We start from the raw sequence: 16,796 nt of genomic DNA, 5'->3' as shown, positions 1-16,796 counted from the left end.
TAATTTTTGTTAATTTACATGACATGCCAGGTGGTAACAGAGCTGTGGGAAAGAACAGAGAATGGAGAGAGCAGAGAGAGCCTGGACTGGAGATAAATGTTACAATTTTGCACAGTATGCTTAGGGAGGGCCACTCTGGTAACATCAGAGCACAGGCCTGAAACAAACAGGGAGTAAGGCACACAACTCCTTGGAGAAAGAGCAGTCTCAGCAAAGCAAACAGTGCTAAGGTCTGGCAACCAGAGCAGGTTCGGTGAGTTCAAAGATCAAGGCTTCTAACTTCATCCAGACCTCCAGCATCCTAGGACAAGGACCTCTCCCCCGTGTGGCTCTGACCCCCGAGGCATCCATCCTTGGGTATACGATGTGTACGGAGTGATTTTTCATTTCATAAAATAAAATAAATCCAGGGGATAGAAGATAACTCCATTTAATTTTGGTTTTAATTCTAAAAACAGATGGAGAGAAAGAACTCACCCCACCTGGTGTCTGCAAGGCACGCACAAGCAAGGGTGTAATGTTCTTGGTTTTCCCCTGAGGACCCCCCCTCTTCCTCTAATGGACCACACCGACCGTCCGGAACCTGCCCAGCCTGCTGCAGTCCTCAGTGCTCAGTGGCCTCTCTTCCCAAAGCATCCTCCAGGGAAAAGCATCTTCAAGGCACTAGGAAACAGTCTTTGACCATAATCAGCAAATTAATTTTGGTCAACTTCAAATTGTGATTTATTCACATGAATCATGTTTTTAAATTCACCAACTCTACTGATAGACTACCAGGCACCAAGTCAGTGCACAATAAATGGGAGCTACTATAACATTCATTCAAAGAACCTATAGAACTCTGCTTCAGTCCTTGCTTTTATGGACACCTGTCCCTTACTCTTACTTTTCATGTTGTTTAAATAAGAAAAGACCACTGAGTGGTGCCTAGGTGGTTCAGTGGGGTAAGCAGCTGCCTTCAGCTCAGGTCATGATCCCAGGGTCCTGGGACTGATCCTCTCTCCCAACCCCTTTTTTGGGCTCCTTGCTCCGCAGGGAGTCTCCTGTCCCTCTCCCTCTGCTCCTAGACTCACTTTTGCCCACAGGCGCGCACTCTCTTTCTCAAATAAATAAATAAAATCTTAAAAAAAAAAAACCACTTAAGTTAAAATGCTTAATCAGTATTAATCACTTTAAATGGAGTGGGGAGGGGCAAATTATTATAAGAACTCAAATTATTATAAACGTAATGATATTTGAAGATCCATTTTTTGCTCATTGACCAGAATCAAAAGTTTATTCATAATTGCTAAAATAAAATTAAATTAGCTATTATTTTTTAAGTTTTATTTCAATTCCAGTTGTTAATGTATAGTATAATGTTAGTTTCCAGCGTACAATGTAGTGATTCCACACTTACATATAACACCCTGTACTTCTACAACAAGCTAGCTACTATCTTTTTATGCTTTTTATATATAATCTTTGAGACATGAATATCAGAAATCCAAGTAAGTTAAAACAGAACTGTGATGTGATTTCTAATGTTGTGTTTCAAATGAAATCTCAAATTAATTATATAGTGCCCTAATGATACATAAAACTTGAGTCAGTTTCCTAAGCCCCTAACATTGATTTTTTAAGCCCTCACTACTGACTTTGCAACTAGAGTAAAATGTAGTGATTTTATATCACATAAAAAAAACTTTTAAAGTATTCAATTAAGAAAAGCATACTTGTACCTACCTTATCTTTTCTTTTTTTTTTTTTTTAAAGATTTTATTTATTTATTTGACACAGAGAGATCACAAGTAGGCAGAGAGGCAGGCAGAGAGAGAGGAGGAAGCAGGCTCCCTGCTGAGCAGAGCCCGATGTGGGACTCGATCCTAGGACCCTGAGATCCTGACCTGAGCTGACGGCAGTGGCTTAACCCACTGAGCCACCCAGGCGCCCTACCTTATCTTTTCAAATAAGTAAGACATGGTTCTTGTTCTTTTTTTTTTTTTTTTAAGATTTTATTTATTTGACAGACAGAGACCACAAGTAGGCAGAGAGGCAGGCAGAGAGAGAGAGAGGAGGAAGCAGGCTCCCCACTGAGCAGAGAACCCGATGTGGGACTCTATCCCAGGACCCTGAGATCATGACCTGAGCCGAAGGCAGCGGCTTAACCCACTGAGCCACCCAGGCGCCCCCATGGTTCTTGTTCTTCAGAAGCTTACAGTCTAGCACAAAGAAAGAGATACAAGTATTTTTCAACACAACATATCAACTTGTTTTGGTTTTGGTTTTTTTAAAAGGTATACGCAGAAATCTAATCCTTAGGGCAAGAAGTTAGCTAAGGAAAAAACAGGTAAGACCAGACTGAGGTGAGCCCACAAAAGGCAATGCAGAAGAGACAACCATTTAAAGACATACTTAACGTATACAACAAATTAACACCATAGGAAATACGGATTCTGTTAATATTGAATACAAATAATAAGTGAAAGGACAGCTCTCTTCAGAAAGCATCATTTTTGGAAATCAATCTATTCTAGTTTCTTTTTTTTTAAGATATTATTTTTTTTAAAGATTTTATTTATTTATTTGTAAGAGAGAGAGAGAGAGTGAGCACAGGCAGACAGAGTGGAAGGCAGAGTCAGAGGGAGAAGCAGGCTCCCCGCGGAGCAAGGAGCCCGATGCGGGACTCGATCCCAGGACGCTGGGATCATGACCTGAGCCGAAGGCAGCTGCTTAACCAACTGAGCCACCCAGGCATCCCTAAGATATTATTTTTAAGTAATTTCTCCACCTAGCATGGGGCTGGAACTCACAACCCCAAGATCAAGAGTCATGTGCTCTACCTACTGAGCCAGCCCAGTCGGCTGGCTCTACTGTAGATTCTTTATATAGAAAAAAACACTCTGGAACATGTCACAATATGCTACGAAGAAATCCTTCTTGTTTTAAGATTTTAGGCTTCGTTTCTCATCATTAAAATGAGAAAAAAATGTCAAAGTGCCATAACAATGAGCATCATTATTTCTATACTATTATACAAACATATACACACACATATCAGTGACCTGATTAAAAAAGTTCCCTGCATTCCTTCACATAAACATAAACACACACACACACACACACACACACTAGGATTCTGGTATGTTTTGTGTACCTTTAGCTTAATACAACAAAAATGATCACATCAGTTTTCTCTGTCTTAAACTGGAGATCACAAAAGTACTTCCCTCCTCGGTTTCTTGTGAGCATTAAATAAGCCAGTAGTTGTGCAGTGCAAAGGAAAGGGCCTGGCTCATAGGAAGCTCTCGTGAGGGTTTTGATTGATTGACAGAAAAAAGACGCAACCGCAGTCACACTAAACAAGGTCTGCGGAAGCCATATGTAACGAGAGGAAATGCCAATAAGACCACACGGAAACCTTTTAGTGTAGATTTACAATTCAAGACTATGAGTAAGCATCTGTTCTTCAACATAATTATGTCTGACATGTCACAGAGTGATAAAATTGTGGAAAATGCCATGTCTCCGTTGGCCGACTATGGTTATCAGAAAGGGAAGAAGGTTCATAATGGACTGATCCTTAGAAACACAATTTCTCATGTAAACACATCAAATATGTTAGGCAAACACATAGTTAATCTGTGGTTAATACTATTCAAAGTGCACTTAGTCACAGTTCAAAGGAGTCACTTTTAGGTCAGTGGGGAGAAAAGGTGGGGCTAAGAGACCAGGACTGGCATCTCTAATGCAGGAGGGGCCAACCTCGGAAAACCAAGGAAAGAGCCCTCGCGTAATCTCTTCAGGAGTTTGGACCATAGAGTGATAAAGAGATTATTAATGCCATCAGAGTCTTTTTTTTTTTTTTCCCTCCTGTCCCCTGGAGCATCAAACCCCTGCAGACTTTCAGGATGTATTAAACTCCCTAATATCTGTTAAGTCACTGAAAACCTCCACTTCTTAGTCCTTTGGTTTTCACTTCAGCTGATTATAAGGTAAAGAAGCAGGGATCTAATGGAAAACACTTAGGGAAATACACAATTCCTCACCCTCCAGAACCCCCAATTTTCCTATTCATCATACATCTACGCAAATGTCCAAAATGTGAGACTGTAACATGTTTTGCATTTTTTTCTTAATGCACACTACTATAAACTAAGTTTCCAGTATTCTTCTGGTTGAATAACAAACTAACCAAATCTTATTTTCTTAACACTCTGGGGATATAAAATTATTTCAGAAGATTAAGGAATTAACTTTTCCCCATAAGAAAAAAGATGGTTGAAAACTAGGCCCAAGGAGAGTATTTGGATTTTGTTCATCACGATTTAGAGATAAAATACAAGAAATAATCACAATAGTTGGAAACAAGTAATTCCTCACCCCTAGAGCTCAGATAACTTCGATCAAGCAATACAAAATATACAGAAGGAAACACCAGATAAACATTCATTGACTGACGATTAATACTGCACTATATAATTGCTACCAAAAACTGACAGGTAAGGAAATCAATCACTGATTGATTTGTACTTGAACTGTACTTAAAAACACTCCCATCAAGTGCCAGACAGTATAAATATATATAGCGCCCCCCCCCAAGTATTTGTGCTCTACCAAATGGTTAAGACATCTTACTTCATGTTAATTGGGAGCACAAAAAATAAAACATATGCCCGGCAAACATTCCTCAATCTCCATCATTCACTATTAATAATCCATGTCACAAAACATCCCTTCCCGTCACCACTGCCATGTGCCTCCCATGCCTTGTCTCAGCGCTATCATTATGATCAATACTGCCCTGCACAACAGGTTGGTTAACCTTATATTTATAGCATTTTTCCTCCAGGTCTCAGGGGCATATTCCTCTCCCCAACTACAAATCCATGCCTAAGGGCTTTAGTAATGAAGAAATCATTAAAAAAAAAACTATCATCCTTCACAAATAGACTTTTATAAAGGCCACAGCACATGATACTCGATGCCAAGGTACCAACCAGTCAGCATGTTAGCACAGGGCAACTAGAAACTGCCAGAGAACGCTGACCCAGAAACAGCCAATAAAGTCTTCGGTGGCCTTCTGCTGCCCCTGCCAGCTTGCTCACGCGGTTACAGAACAACAGACTTTCAACGACACGGGTATAATGTGACTCCTAACTTGACCGAGAATGTTTCTGGGCTCATTTTCCATCTGTGGACAGGCTTGATAAGTGAAGTTGCAGGATGCTTCCGGTAGAATAATGGCTGTGATTACAATTATCAGACCATATTTTATAACTTATCCCAAAAACAAGGACCAGCTTCACTTCATAAAATTAAGAGTCTTGAGCCTAGGAATTCTGGAGAAGAGTCCTGCTACTGTGAAAAGACCAGGGGGACAACTAGTTTTCACACCTGAAGATGGCTGTGCTATTCCCAATTTCCACCAGGTGGCTAATCTAAATCAAGGCCATAAAGCACACTTTTCCTTTGCGTGTCCTAGGGAGCTACTGAGGAGATGACAAGTACTTTTTTTCTTTCATTTTGGGGTATGCACATGCCCCAGAATTCTAGCAACATATATAAACATGCCAAATTATTGTTCCTTAATGCACTGATGAAAGCTCCATTTCATGCTTCAGAACTTTCATAATAAACTACAAAGCGGTGCCTGAAGCCCCTTAACTGTTTAACCCTGATGTTTACTGACTTTATTTTTTGGGAAGAGAGACAGCTTTAAAAATGCCAAACTCTTAAAAAAAATAAATGAATGAATGAATAAAAAATGCCAAACTCTATTGAATCTTGTGCCTTGAGTAGCAAAGGTGACACATGAGTCCTTATTGTGCTGAATTAACCTTGGATACCTCCCTCCTTCGGAATACAAACTAAGGACCACAATGTAAATGTTGAGGCTGGAACCCAGAGCGAGGGTTCCATCCGGCTGCAGAGAGGATCCAGAGTCCTTGCACCTGAATGCTGGATTTGCTGACAAATACGTGAACAAAGCTGTATTCTTGGTACCTCCGAGCACAAAATCATTATTTTTACTACAAGACATGAAACTACATTCTGCGCCTATATAACATGCCTAGGCTTCAATACTCTGATTGCCTTCATGCTTGAATGAGAAAATACTTATTTTCTCTCCTGGTTACCTTCTCAAAAGAGATCTACTTCATTTTAATCAATGTACCATTTCATTATCGCCATCAAAGACTATTTAGCGGAGCATCTGTGACTCACTCTACAGGTAAAATCAGTTTAAAAACAAATGCCATTGTGAAATAATCTGGAAACTGTTGTTGCAACTTCATTTTTTAGTTTCAATACAATCTTCTTATGAATTGGCATTATTTAAAATTGCCAGCAAATACAAACTGACTTAGAAATCTGGTAATCAGCAGGCTAACAGGTGTTGAAATCCCAAAAGAAAGAAGAGGAATATTAGATAATCACTTTATGCCTGACACCTCAAGTAGCTTTAATAGCCATAATTCTAATCAACTTAACTGCAATTCTAAATGATCCGTGCCACTGGTTTCTTTTCACGAACTACCTTTAGGCAAAAACCTTCTTTCTCGCATTCTGTAGAACATTCTCTGACTGGCCTATTCCAACTTATGTATTATTTTATTCAATTGGGAATACAATTTAATTAGTTGAATCATTTTTCAGTTACCAACCCACATCTCTCGCCAATTAAAACAAATAGTACTAATACATTATTTCCTTCTAGACTGATGAGCTCTGTGTCTGAAAATGAATACTGCTGTCTACCACATTATCACACATGTTATCTAAAGAGGTACAAAATAGTCTTTGCAATGGTATTCATTCTTTGTGTCTGCAACAAACTAAGTATCATGAATGATGGCAAGGCTTGGGGCCGTTCAGACGGAGGCACCAAGAACTTGAGCAATTCCCCAGCCAGCACCCAAACGCCCTTGGCAACAGCATCTTAACCCTCTCCCTGCCCTCAAAACACAGGTGCAAACACCGCCCAGCTATGTGCCTCCTGAGGTGCTCAAGACTGCCGCTTCCTTACACGGAAAAACGCAAAGCATTTTGCAGCTCCTTAAAGCATGAACACAATACCTTCCAGAAACAATAGCAGTGACACCGGGGCCAAGCACCTAACCCCCAAAGCACTGGTCCTCCTGTTAACTCTGGTGTTGCTGGATGGGAAGCCCGGGCTACCCTTCCCATCCCGTTACAGGTGTAACTACACCTTCCAAAGAGAAAGGTGACTGTGTTCAAAATGCACACGAACTTCAGAAGCACCAGAACGCTTGGGTCCCAGGCACCTAAGTACGGGCTCACTTTCCGGAGACTAAAAAACGTCTCGCTTCCTCCCCCTGCGAGCCTCCCCATCCCGTCCTCCTAGAGGATCATCTAGGACACAGGCGAGTCCAAAGGGAAATCCCGCCCCCCCGCCCCAAAGCCAGCCGAACGCGCCAAACCAAACCAAAGGAGAGCCGCGCGGTCGGCGCCGCCGGCCCCCCGCGCACCGCAGCTCGGGGCAGCCCCGCGCAGGGCAGCCCGTCGAAGCCCCGGCCGAGCGCCCGCCTGCCGAGGCTCTGCCCGCCCCGCCGGCCGCAGCGCGCCCGTTCCCCCGCGGCGCCGTCCCCGGGCGGCGGGCGGCCGGGCCGGAGGCGCCGGAGGGGCAGAGGGGCAGAGGCCCCCGCGTGGCGGCGGCGTCGGGGGCCCAGCCGGCCGGAGCCCGGCGGGGACGCGCCCCTCGGGGACCCGGGAGCGACCCGGCCCGGCGGGCGGCCCCCCACCCCCGAGCGCCCCTCCCGAGCCCTCCCCGGCCGCGGGCGCCCTCCCCTTACCTGGCCCGCGGCGGCGGTGGCGGCGGGCGCGGGGCCGGGAGCCGCTCCGGCAGCGGCGGCAGCAGCGGCGGCGGCGGGGCCGGGGAGGGGAGGGGAGGGAGGCGCCGGCGGAGGAGGAGCTCGCGCGAGGAGCGGGCGGGCCGCTTTGTTTCCACTGCGCCGCGCCGCCGACCCTGCGTCACCATGGCAACCGCCGGGGGCCCGGGGCGCAGTGGGGGAACACACCCCCCCGGCACCCAGGGTCCGGGCCGCGCGGGGCCGCCGCCGCGACCCCCGCCCTCCTGCTCGGCAGTCTGGGTGCTCCGAGGGGACAAGCCCCCCCCCCCCCAGCCAGGAGCCGCCGCCACCACAAGCACACCCCTCTCCGGGTCTCCCGCACCGAACGGTGGGTCCCGCCCCTGCGAGCGGGGAAGGGGACAGACGCGAGCCAGCCCGGGGCCCGTCTTATTCCCACCCGGGTCGGCACCCCCCACCCCTTGATTTCCCGCCCTGGACACGCCAAGGCCCCGCCCACCGCACCTCTCGGCTGTGGAGCTGTACCCTCAAAATGGAAATTCCCTGAAGAGGGAAGAGCGAGCAGGGCAAACTGATAAAGTGTTGAGCAACTGGTACTCGGCGCTCCTGTTGCCACTGCCGCAGCGCGCGCGGAGCTGCCAAGGGAAACCGTGCCTCCTCCTCCTCCTGCTGCTCCTCCTCCTCCTCCTCCTGCTCCTCCCCTTTCACCAGCATCGCCCCACCTGGGTCTGCTCTCCGCTCCGTCCACACCGCGCCTCGGTCCTGGGGCGGGCTCCGGGAGGAGAGATGGGGGCGGGGGGAGGGTAGTGGGCTTCGGTTTTTCGCTATAAACAACAGGATGCACTTGTAACCTCCCAAGCTGAAACTCAACTTTCAGGCTGCCCTGTGGATCGCAGCGGCTGCGGCTGCTCGGTTCCAGGCTGTGCGGGCTCATCCCGTGCCAGCGACCTGCCGCGCACTACGGACCGTGGCAGGGCCCTCCCCAGAAGAGAGTGGCGAGGCTGACCTTGGCACCTGCGTCCCTTCTTAAGGAAATTCTTGGAGAGGGAGGAAAAGTACTAGCAGACCCACGGTAGTGCTTCCTCTAAAGGACAGAGCTAGAGGACAGCTACCCTGGGGTGAGTGAGTCATCACCCCATACTATGTTTTCTTGAAAGATCAGTTCCTGAATCCCAAACCCGTGGTGAGCATGGCATTTAGGTCCCAGGGAGCATGGCATTTATTTTCTGGCATTTGTGAATCACCAAAGGAATGTCAATAACTTAAATTTTTAAAAAAAAATCCAGGGTACCTGATGTTCTCTGGGTTTGCTACCTATCTGAAAAGCTATAAAGCAGAACAATGTTATTACCAATTGAAGCCATACGTATTAATCGATGAAAATATAAGATCCGGTTTATGGTGGAGAATAAAAACAGCTTGTTCTTCTGGAAGGCTGGCCAGTTTCCTGTAACAGGAACATTCATCCAGATGAAGTCAAGACAAAAGGTCTTTCCGTCAGGCTGTTAAGCAGTTTGGCAGTATTTGTCAAAATTTAAGATGAGCAGGGGTACCTGGGTGGCTCAGTGGGTTAGCACCCGGCTCTTGGTTTCTGCTCAGGTCTTGATCTCAGGGTGGTGATCTCAGGGTGGTGAGATCGAACCCCAAGATGGACTCTGCACACAAGATACAGTCTGTTTGTCCCTCTCCCCCAACCGCCCCTCCCCATGCACACACACTCTTTCTCTAAGTAAGTAAATAAATAAGTAAAATCCTTTAAAAAAATATTTTTAAGATATACATGCCTTTCACCCTGCTATCTCAGTTCTTAGAAATCTGTCAGGCATAAATGTACAAGTGTGCAATTACAGATGGGCAAGCATGCACCTTGCAGAAGTCTGTGGTAGCAGAAATTCGAAACAACTTGTATATCCATCAATAGCCTATGTACTGGGGCGCCTGGATGGCTCAGTGGGTTAAAGCCTCTGCCTTCGGCTCAGGTCATGGTCCCAGGGTCCTGGAATCGAGCCCCACATCAGGCTCTCTGCTCCAAGGGGAGACTGTTTTCTCCTCTCTCTCTTTGCCTGCCTCTCTGCCTACTTGTGATCTCTGCCTGTCAAATAAATAAATAAAATCTTAAAAAAAAAAAAAGCCTATGTACTATGTAGCCATTACAGATTATATATATATATATATATATATATATATATATATATGATACACAGGAAGTTACTGATTTCTTATACTAAAAAGAGAGGGGCTCCAGAACAACATGTGTGGGGTTATCCATTCCTGTGCAAGAGAATTTTTAGATAGATAGATAGCAGACAGACACACACATAGACGTAGTCATATAGATAAAGATCTGGGAGAATACAAACCTAATTTTTAACAGTGGTTATCTCTGAAACTAGGGTAAAAACTGAAGGAATCATCACTTGTTACTACATACAGCTCAGAATCATTGAATGTGTTAGTTGCTGTTTTTCGATGAGCACGTATCAGCAATTTTTCAATAAATAATTTTAAAAAGGTCCTTACTAAATGTTTGTTGACAGATACATTACTGCCTGGCTCAGAACAGAATACAGAGCAGTGTAGACCTCCTAAATTGGCCAGCCCTGCCCTCAGATGCTACAAGCTTGGAAAAGTCCATAGTGGCCCACACTTAGCGAATTACTTAGTGACCTAGTTCTGTCTTACTCTATGACATTCCTTGAAGACATTCACTTTTCTCAAGGAGATTTAGTTTCATCTGAAGGTCTGCTCCGTTCTAACTTTTAGACAAAATGACAAAATTGTAAGGAAACTACTCTTCAAGAATGTGTCACCGTACCGGCCAGGGGACATCATTTGAACAGGTTATGTGGCAGCCATTAATCCAATTCAGTTATGTCGGAAACAGAGCTACTGACACTGAGAAATTTTTGTGTGGATGCGTAAATAGCCTTTCTGATTCTCATCATTTTTGAAATATGTAAAGTGCTAAACTGACTTTGCTAAAAAGATTTTGCGGAGGCACACAAATTCAGTGGCCACTGCAAGCCACACGAGGCTGCTGAGCACTTGAATTGGGGTTGGTCCAAACTGATATGCTCAGTAAGTATAAAATACACACCCAATTTCACGACTTGAGTCCCATATCAGGCCCCTTGCTCAGTGGGGAGCCTGCTTCTCCCTCTGCCTGTGCTCACTCTCTCTGACAAATAAATAAATAAAATCTTTTCTAAAAATAAAATATCATCAAGAAACCCAAAGTTAGCTCTTCTCCTTAATTTTTAGCTAAAACAAAATATAGGGGCACCTGGGGGGCTCAGTGGGTTAAAGTCTCTGCTTTCGGCCCAGGTCATGATCCCAGCGTCCTGGGATCGAGCCCCGCATCGGGCTCTCTGCTCCACGGGGAGACTGCTTCCCTTCCTCTCTCTCTCTCTCTCTCTCTCTCTCTCTGCCTGCCCTCTCTGTCTACTTGTGATCTCTGCCAAATAAATAAATAAATCTTAAAAAAAAAAAAAGAGCTGATATTTATTCCACAGTGGGTACAAGGCCATGCAGGTGTTTAGAAGCAGAATTACTAGACTCTTAAGCACACACTAGGAAATATCTTTAAGTTATTTGAGAGCGTGAGCTCAAATATACTTTATTCCATTAAGCCATGAGTTCTGGAATAGGCAGAGAAAAAAAAAAGTGCAAACTGCAATGTGTCCTCATTTACAACCGCATTAAGCAGCTCCTCCTCCTGGACCCTGCCTTCTGGGTCTCTTTGGATAGTGTTTAATGAGGGGATAGGAATGCATTCAAAACACAGGGGGAAAAAATACCTCTATTGCCTATGTCTTAAAATTAGTCTTCCTCCTGGATAGTTTTAAAATTTGATTGGTTCCAGCCATTCAGAAAGCTTGAAAAAGAAAAACAAACATCCTGCCGAGTGTATAGAAGCTAAAAATCCAGAACTCACAAATTCCTCTCCTCCCATAACCCCACCAGGACACCAAACAGATCTGCCCTAAAAGGCAAATATTGACGGTCCTATCCATGCAAGGAGAGAAAAATGCACTTCTTTACACACTGTTCCTGAGCAGTATGAGCATCCCGGGGGCCTTGAACTGAAAACCAACCTGTGGCCATACAGGACCGTTTAGGTGATGTTTATTTCAAAAACTCCAAGAGACGCCCAATTTACATTCTCAAGTCCTTCATCATGGTGATTCTCTTCAAGAAAGAAAAGATCCAGCCAAATCACAGGGCATTTCACCTAAGTTGAAATGAGGTCCCTGGACAAGTGTTGGTTGACAAAAGACTACAGACTCCCCTAATGGCTTTTGCAAGGAAAGAAAAGAAAAAGACCTCCAGCTTTCTTATCAGCCCAGTTCCAGTTCCGTAACTGCTTGGGAACGGAAGGAGACTAACTTCTCCCCGCAATCCGTTCCACAAAGATAAGATGAATTTTGAAATTACATTGCTACTTAACCAGGTCTGGTGAAAAATATTGTCGGTCTTTGGTAGTGGAAATATATTGAACCACTGGGCTCAATTTCAGTATGAGAGAAGTTGCTGCTAATTAGCAGAATTAACCTCTAAGAATCCTGAAGAACACAGCCAAAAGTAGGCGGGAAGGAGAAGCACTGCCTTAGACACATTTATTATCTCCTTGTGTTTCTTATGCAGCCAATTCAAAAATATATACATATTATTTGCCAATGGGGAAAATGGCAGGTAAACAGAGAATAGAGACAAATACATCACAGTTCTTTGCCAAGAGCTCCCTATGGAGAGATTCAACATAATATGTCCGCCAAAAGTATAATTTGATATTGATCAAATCACATTAAAGTAAACTTTTGCTGTGCTTTAATCTGGTTTAAATAAATTTTGTTTGAAATAAATTAACTTTTGGCTTTGTTCAAAAATGTCATATTCAAGGAGTTGACGTCAAGGTGCTGCCTCCTTTGTTTGAGTCATGAAGTTGAGGCTCACATCTCTTTTCAGGGGTCCCCGGCATCAGACATCCCTCACACTCACAGCTCATGTCATTTCAGTGGCAAAAATGTGTCAACATATCAACCAGATCCGATATTATCTGTTTGAAATTCATAGTTCATTTACTTATTGATCCCTGACACAGCTGCAAATTAGCTCTTAGTAGAATGGAAATGATTTGTTTCTAGTTTCCTCGTCTATAAAATGAGGGTATTGAAGCTTGCCCTTATGCCCGGTAATGGATTTCATAAGTTTGAATTAGATCGCTTAGTAAAGCTCATTGATCAAAGGTTCTATGTGACTCCAATGCCATAATACGATTGCAGGGAGCGCCTAGAAGAGGTATCAAAGGGAAGTTATGTGCTGTGCACATCATTCCAATAATAAAATTGTTTTCAAGGCCCTCTTGGTGACTAGATGTTTTGCGCATTATACATGAAGAATTCAACCCCATCAAAGGCAAGCCAAGGGTGTTATGACCAGACAGGCTCTTCGTGGCTGAGGTACGCAACATTGTCAAAGGAAGGATGCCTGGTGCCATTTCCACCCACGCCTCACCATCACTCTGAGAGCCACGCCTTGCTTTGCTAGATAGGCAGCGATCACGGAAAACAACCAGATGCAGGCTTGACTGTAGCCAGATGTGGCAGCTTACACAGTACTAGAGAGATCTGGAACAAGCTCTGCTCAGTGCCGTGGGGAGGACCCTAAACAAAGGGCAGGTTAGAATGGCCAGATCAAATACGGATGTGCAGTATTTGGGACATATGGATTCTAAATGGTGTATTCTTGGTTTGTTGAAATTCAAATTTAATTAAACATCCTCTGTTTTTATTTGTTAAATCCGACAACTGTAGGCAGAGCCCAGGGAGGATTTCAACAGGGGCAGAAGGAGCTCCTGGGAAGAATCTATTCTAGTAGGCAGAACAAGGGCCCTACTCTACACGACCACGGTCATGGCTGATCATGGCAATGAGCTAAGTGGTTGGCCAAGAAAATGGGGACAGACGTGGGGAGGATGGGGAGAAGAAGAGCACAGTTATTAGAACTGGGCACAAGATCAAGACCATACTCAGAGGAAGCTGGCTCTGAGTCCCAAATCACTGGGCTACAGGAGTGGTTCTCAGAGCTCCTGCCTCAAGACCATTCACAAAACCAAACCCTCCAATCCGGCATATTTTCCTTCAGATTTCCCAGAAATATCCGATTGCCCAACGGGGAGGTAAGTCCGAAAAACCTACCCCAAATCCTCGAACATGCACCACCACCATGAATGAGCAAATAGCAATCAGCAATTTTTGGAAGATGACTGTAGGTGAGGGAGCACGGATTTGCCACGGGCAAGATTTGCCATGAGAAAGATGAACGTGGGGAGGCCCATGATGCACTAGGGCAGAAGATGAGGCAAGAGACGATTACGGGCTGGAGTGGACAGGGGGTGGCCACGGAGATGGAGCGGAGGAGAAGTCTCACAAGAAGGAAAAACAGAGAAGTGGTTTCCTCTAGGGCATGAGGAAGAGGACAGCGCCAAGAATGCATCTTGGGTGTCTGGCCTGCCATGAAGGATTCTGTGTTGAAGGAGAAGACCCCGGCCAATTCAATGATCTCTTCTGGCATTAAAGAAAAAAGGATAGAAGCAGAGACAAGAGTTCTGTGACCCCCAAGAGGCCTACAGGGTATCTCACGAGCTCTCTTTCTGTTCTTTGAACCCATCAAGCACATTCCCATGGGAGTCCCCTGCCCTGCTTTTCCCCTGACTTGGAATGCTCTTCCCCCAGGTCTACTTCCCTTGTGTCTTACATCTGCTCACTCAACGAGAACTTTCCCAACAACCTAATTTGAAACAGCACCCAGTTCCTCATGATCACATGGCCATCTTTTATTGTTTTCCAAACACCATCTTCTGACATTGTCACTGGTTAATGTATCTACTGGCCATCACCCCACGCTCCGCTGACTCCCCAGCTTCTAGAATAGTACCTGGCATGGTGGGAACCCAATAAACACCAGGTGGACAGTCTCTCAGCAGATGACTCCCCAGTGTCAGGTTCTAGTTCATAGGGAGCCGGCCGTAGTTTGTTTCCTAGCAGGTTTTTACAGTCATCTTTTCTTTTCCTCCAGCTTCTTCAACCGGTTTCTGCTCCTCACCAATGAAAGAGCTGTACCAGGATACACATAGAAATCTCAGTCTGCCAAGGAGATTAGAGGAAGGCCAGGGAATGAGCCAAATATGTCAACCTCTATTAAGGAGAAAAGCCACAGATTTTTAAAAGATTAGAGCAGATATGTCAAGAGAAGAATAACCCACTAAGATATGAACTTCCTACCTGTTGATGAACATGAGTCAATTTGAAGATCGCATTCTCTGAGAGCCCTAGACATAGAGAAGGGGCAGCCTCACCGAGAGAAGGAGGACTGCAGAGGGCAGAGAAGGGACGAGAGTCCGTGGCAACGGAGCGGGTAAGCATTCTGTGGCAATCCAGAGATCGTGCCACCCAGGAGGTAATTTTCCCACTGGCTCTGGAAGCAACAAAGGAAAGGGAGGTCATTCCAGGTCGAGGGAACAACGGATGCAGCAGCTTATCAAGTTCTGAGACCTTGATTCAGTGTGGCCAGAATTCAGGGTGTTTATGGGCTCACGGCAGGAAACGATATTAGGACAGTAGCAAAGAGCAGATTGTATGGAACTGCATAAGGAAAAGTCATTTTATTTAATAAAATTAAAACCCAGAGTGGTAAATCTATAGCTCTGGAAAAATCCTTTCCCGGTGAATAGGACCTCCTGGATTTTCCTGCCCCATACAATGTTAACTCTTAAGATGAACAGTCCCAGGGGACCCTTGTCTTTCCAGCTGAGGACCTGGGACTTCACCCCCTCAGTGCCCCCCCACACACACACCCTTCCTTAAATGCTCTCTGACACCCTCTATAAGACCGCCTTCAAAGAACCTCCGCAAGTATTACAGCTGGCCGTGATTAATAATGAAGTGTATAGGAAGTTCAGAGGCCTGCTGGTCCCAGGCCAGGTTCCCATGGATGGATATCCACTGTCGCCAAGACCAGCGCCATTGTTAGCCTCACCAATGACAGCTTGCCCGGGAAAGGCAGGGAGCCAGGAATCTTGCGAGGCTGCCTGTTGTGTAGGCTGATGGAGACTGCGGCATCACAGGGGGCTTCAGTGAACTCATCTAATGGGAAACGCATTCATTAGAACAGTTTGACTTCAATAAAAACAAAACCTGCAGGCTAGGAGGGTACTCCGTTCTTTCAGAAACTCACTTTCTAGAGGGAAGGCCGGGTGAACTTTTTTCTCTGCCCTTTGTACTGGCCATTTGCCACATTCTATCAACTCAGTCTTCAAAATACTTGAATTTCGAGTCCACCGTCCTCCTCACTTTCATTTCCATAAGCCTAGTAAGGTTTTTGGGTTTTTTTTAAGATTTTATTTATTTATTTGAGAGAGAGAGATCACAAGTAGGCAGAGAGGCAGGCAGAGAGAGAGGAAGAGCTGAGCAGAGAGCCCGATGTGGGGCTCCATCCCAGGACCCTGGAATCATGACCTGAGCCAAAGGCAGAGGCTTTAACCCACTGAGCCACCCAGGTGCCCCTTCAAAGCTCACTTGAAAAGCTCCCCAACTCCATGAAGCAATCCTCCATCCATTAAAAAAAAAAAAAAAAAGATGTATTTTTTTATTTGAGAGAGAAAGAAAGAGAGCAAGAGGGAGAACACAGGAGTGAGGAGAGGGTGAGAGAGAGAGTCTTCAAGCAGACTCACCACTGAGCACAGAGCCCTGACATGGGGCTCCATCCCAAGACCCTGAGATCATGACCTGAGCCAAAACCAAGACTTGGATGCTTCACTGACTGAGCCATCCAGACACCCCAATCTCCCATCCTCTTGGTGGGATAGAATCTCGCCCACCTGGTACTTCCCATAGCACATGACCTTGTATCTCTCTTGTAGAACTTGCCACCTTGCATTTTGTGCTAGAGTGGTATTTGCACGTCAGGAATAAAAAAATCCCAATC

The 16,796-nt window shown here is 45.3% G+C and overlaps 1 protein-coding gene and 1 non-coding gene across 2 annotated transcripts in view; both read right to left on the bottom strand.

Moving 5' to 3' along the window:
* Window positions 1-8,453, bottom strand: part of RNF182 (ring finger protein 182) — a 62,725-nt gene extending 54,272 nt beyond the window's left edge. Inside the window, exon 1 of the mRNA XM_004753741.3 lies at window positions 8,316-8,453. The gene's annotated coding sequence lies outside the window, so the exon portion shown is untranslated. The remainder of the gene's footprint in view (window positions 1-8,315) is intronic.
* Window positions 8,454-14,625: 6,172 nt separating this feature from the next.
* LOC101693656 lies at window positions 14,626-16,224 on the bottom strand. The gene is made up of 3 exons (XR_199537.3): window positions 15,849-16,224; window positions 15,095-15,287; window positions 14,626-14,956 (listed from the first exon to the last, which is right to left on the bottom strand). It is a non-coding gene; the product is annotated as an uncharacterized LOC101693656 (transcript).
* Between the last annotated feature and the right edge of the window lie 572 nt (window positions 16,225-16,796).

This window comes from Mustela putorius, unplaced genomic scaffold, assembly GCF_011764305.1.
Source record: "Mustela putorius furo isolate JIRA1106 unplaced genomic scaffold, ASM1176430v1.1 tig00003870_pilon_pilon_pilon, whole genome shotgun sequence".
NCBI classification, from domain to species: Eukaryota; Metazoa; Chordata; class Mammalia; order Carnivora; family Mustelidae; genus Mustela; species Mustela putorius.
This window is presented reverse-complemented; position numbering and strand designations above follow the sequence as displayed.